This window comes from Octopus bimaculoides, chromosome 8 (genome assembly GCF_001194135.2).
Source record: "Octopus bimaculoides isolate UCB-OBI-ISO-001 chromosome 8, ASM119413v2, whole genome shotgun sequence".
Classification (NCBI taxonomy): domain Eukaryota; kingdom Metazoa; phylum Mollusca; class Cephalopoda; order Octopoda; family Octopodidae; genus Octopus; species Octopus bimaculoides.
Window position 1 is genome coordinate 19,737,841 of NC_068988.1, and position 4,689 is coordinate 19,742,529.

A 4,689-nucleotide genomic window follows, 5' to 3' on the forward strand; every position below is an offset into this window, starting at 1 on the left:
AGAGAGAGAGAGAGAGAGAGAGAGAGAGAGAGAGAGAGAGAAACTAAAAACTAAAAGGTAAAGGAATAAAAAGGTGGTGAAAATGTAAGAACATTCACAGTGACAATGCTTTTCTCAATACGCGTGACGTACCAGTTAAGACAATCTTTTGCATTTCCTGTAAACCATTTCTTCAGTTCTTCTTTTGATCATTCCAAGTATTCCTAGAATCACCGGTACTGTAAGTGTCTTGAGATGCCATATCTTTTCGATTTCGATTAACAAATATTTATATTTTCTGAGCGTATCAAATTCTTTTGCCGAGATATTATAGTCACAGAATATGGTCATGTCAATCAATAAACAGATTTTATTGTTTTGGTCTTTCACAGCAATATCTGGTTTATTTGCTTCGTTGGTCCGGACTGCACATACTAGAAAATCTCAAAGAATATATTTTCTGCCTCAGTTACAGCTTCAGGGTGGTGCTTGTACCATTTGTCAGCAGTTTTCATTTTAAAATGCCGACGCATTATCCAGTGTAGATATTGGCCAACTCTGTCACGTCTTGTATTATTATTATTATTATTATTATTATTATTATGGCTGTTGTTCTTGTTGTTGTTATTATTATTAATTTCTTTAATTATTATCATTCTCATCATCATCTTCATCATTATTATGTGTGCTTTGGCCTGCTTCTAACGCTCGAGTGGTGTTACAGCCTCAACAGTTCACTACTAGTTAACTAAGGTAGCACTCCTCATTTTCCAAGTATCCACTGAAGTATTCCACTCCGCATTGCAACTCTTATATATATAAATGACAATGGAGAATGGTTACAACTTTTGTGTAGTATGAACAGCTTCAATATTGGAAACATACTTCAAACACAAAACCGTGCACAAGGAAATATGGACATCAGCATACGGAGTCATCAACAAAGAGATTGATTATATATGCATCAGTTGGCGCTGAAGATCACCCTAAGGTGATGTCAGGGGATATAGATGTTCAGATGTAGATTCAGAGTACCACAGATTATAAGCTAATACATGACTAAAACCCTTTTAGGTTTTTGAGACACAAGAGCAATCAAGAATTTGGAAAAAGCAAGAATCATCAAAACAATATTAGACAGAATTGAGAAACAAGTTCCAACAACCCAAATAATAGAGCTTTAAATAGAGAAACATTGAAATACCTTCAGTCAAAATGTGACACACACTGCAGATGAAATAATAATAATAAGAGGATCGAAGAATGAATGATGGATCCAAGAGAAAGCATGGGATCATATAGGTAAATAAAGCTATGGAAATTACAACAAACAAAGGATATGTATGAGGACCGGAAGGTAACTATGTATGTATGTATGTATGTATGTATGTAAGTGATTGTACTGCGTGATGATATGTGTGGATTGTTGATGGGATGGCTATCGTCTGTCAAGATGGAGCGGTCGTCATGTATGTATGTATAGTGGAGGCGCAATGGCCCAGTGGTTAGGGCAGCGGACTCGCGGTCATAGGATCGCGGTTTCGATTCCCAGTCCGGGCGTTGTGAGCGAAAACACCTAAAGCTTCACGAGGCTCCGGCAAGGGATGGTGGCGAACCCTGCTGTAATCTTCCACCACAACTTTCTCTCTCACTCTTTCTTCCTGTTTCTGTTGTGCCTGTAATTCAAAGGGTCAGCCGTGTCACACTGTGTCACGCTGAATATCCCCGAGAACTACTTTAAGGGTACACGTGTCTGTGGAGTGCTCAACCACTAGCACGTTAATTTCATGAGCAGGCTGTTCCGTTGATCGAATCAAATGGAACCCTCGACGTCGTAAGTGACGGAGTGCCAACAATATGTATGTATATATCTGTACATACGTATGTATTCATGCATTTATGTGCGTAAATTCATCCGCACCCACACATTCAACCGTACAGAATGCGTATGTATTTTATTGCTTTTACGCCCATGGAGATGGCTGTCTATTAATGTATACATATTCAGACAGAGTTTTCTGCGCCTAACGACACTCCGCTGATTACGTAATTTATTTAAGGAAGCTAGGAAGCATAAATAATATGTCTCTTATGCAAATAAATTGCTGAAAAGATCAAAAAGTGTGTATTGCAACATGCTATTCTTATTGTTCGCATTAACATTTACGCGTGTCTCTAATTAAATGTCAATGCTTGAACATCTACGCATTCAGTCGTCCATAGCATTTGTTTGACAAATAATATGCAAAAAAGGATCTGAGTTTCATATGATGTTATCAAATTCTTATGCACTACTCTTTCTTATAACTTTCGTGTTATATTTATGAACTGCATTGGCGTGTATTATTTTCTGCTTACGTTTCTTGCTTTTGTTCATATTATTATTATTACTAATATGAAGGCGGCCAGTTGGCAGAAATGTGAGCACGCCGGGCGAAATGATTAGCAGTATTTCGTCCGTCTTTACGTTCTGAGTTCAAAGTCCGTCGAAGTCGACTTTACTTTTCATCTTTAGGGGGTCGATAAAATAAGTACCAGTTGAAAAATGGGGTCGATTTTATCAACTCGTCCCCTCCCCAAAATGGCTGCCCTTGTGGCAAAAATTGAAAACATTATTATTATTATTATTGTTTTTGGCTTTTGCTTTGAATCTTTACAGATTGACTCCAAGTCTCACTCAGAGACCTTAAGAGACAAGTTAGAATTTGTATTTGATGCAATGACTAGGCTGCCATATATTTAGTTTTGCACAGAGTATGTAGAACAATAGTTCTAGAGACTGTCTGTCAACACATAAGTAAATTAGACATTTGTTTTAAAAGTAATTTGATTAAGGCGATAGTCTGATGTTAAGATGACAGTAAAAGGAGTTTGCTGTTATGTATATTCAAATGTATTTTGACACCGTTTGCGGATTAAAATATTTTGGGAATTACATGAACAAGATTTTACGTAGTATATGAGTAGTTCCCATGACTACTATTTTTGTATATTCTTCCATTTAGGATTTCCTGGTATCTGAATTAGGTCGCAATCAACCCCTTTTGCTGTCACTTCTAGGACGCTTATAACGAAAGGTAATGTTTCGGTCTTGAGGTTCCACATTTTGCCAATTTCTATTTCAATATCTTTATGCATGTATAGTTTTTGGTAGGTCTTGACAGATACATTTATGTTGATTATGACAGTTATATCGATGAGGAGGCATGAATTTTGCATGAGTTATATCGAGGCATGAGGTATATCGATGAGGTGGCATGAATTTTGTCTGAAGCCCTTTAATATAATGTTTTGCCTATTCGCATTTATCTTTCTGTCAGTTTGAACGGGGAATTTCCAAGGAGTGAGATGTGGTTATTTTCAAGCATTGGAGGTGGCTTGTGTTGCCAACAGTTTTTACCATTGGGCAGGTTCAATTTTTTGCAAATTACCACGTGAATATACTGTGCTGTTCAATCATGCCTGTGAGATACTGTGTAAGCGCTGAATGACTGCACATGGAGACAACATGATCAATGGTTTCGTTTTGTTATTTCCATACACGACATTTTGGGCTAGCGTCATTGTTTAAAATATTCGTCTCCTAGCTACTTGTAGTTAGGTATTAATCTTGGCCTGCTATGATAAAACCTTCTGTCTCTCATTTAAAGCCAGAAGACATTAACTATTGAAGAGTAAGGGCTTTGCCAGCATCGGCATTGTTAGCTCCCTTTGAGTATTTGCCATTAAGAGGTTTTTCTTGCCATCTATCAGTAAGAATATCTAAGGCAGCAATTTTAGTACGCTTAGCTATTTCTGTGCTTGTTACCAATACGTCTAATTCAGGGATTTGTTGTGCTTGGACTTAAATATTTCTTTGCATGTTTACATACTGAATATGATGTTTTATTTTGTTTCCATGTTTTCAAACAAGTTTTAATATCCAGTCATCAAAGTTTTTCAGGTAGGTATTTAGGCCAATTTTGGCAATCGTCACTTTTAATTCCAGTTGTAAAAGTTCACAGCCACCCTCTTTTCTTGGCAGGTAAAGTCGTTCGAGGGCGGTCCATTCTATGCATTTTCATCAACTTTCGTGTTACCGGAATGTTTTGCAATATAATATACCAAATAATGATCGGACACCGTTTGAAAATCACACTTGTCATAGACTAAAAACTTCCTCTTATTCAAAACGCACGTCTTCATACGTAATGACTGACGTATTATTAATTAAATACGTGCTTTGATTCTGGGGCTAAGAAACTCGGAGTAATAGATGTTTGCTTCAGCAACTGTCGATGTATTAATGCAAATTCGGTTACTGAATCAATGGTAGATTTTCTATCGATTGTACGTCAACACTCCTTGGTAAAAATGAAGTTCCTAAAATGGATATAGAAACTCAAAAGTTTATATTCGTCCAGCAGTAGAAGGTTCGTCATATTTTAAAGAAGATATGGGTTCAAGACCCATATGTAGCCGTCAATTTTCACTTTCAATGCACGCCATTGTTTATGATTTTATATCTGTTCAATATTCCAACAGAAGCTCACATTCATCCCGAAGTTTCTAAATGTTTACCGCGCCAATACTATACGATATGTGTCTATCTATGTGTGTGTGTGTGTGTGCCTGTGTATGTGCGTGTTTAGATGTACGTACACATACACACAGACACACACGCACACACACACATACATACATACACACACACACACACACACACACACA

At 37.1% G+C, this 4,689-nt stretch overlaps 1 long non-coding RNA gene across 1 annotated transcript in view; it reads left to right on the top strand.

The window, feature by feature from the left end:
- LOC128248552 (uncharacterized) overlaps nucleotides 1-4,689 on the top strand; it is a 188,851-nt gene that overhangs the window by 97,538 nt on the left and 86,624 nt on the right. Inside the window, exon 2 of the long non-coding RNA XR_008264724.1 lies at nucleotides 2,985-3,056. This is a non-coding gene — a long non-coding RNA (uncharacterized LOC128248552). The remainder of the gene's footprint in view (nucleotides 1-2,984; nucleotides 3,057-4,689) is intronic.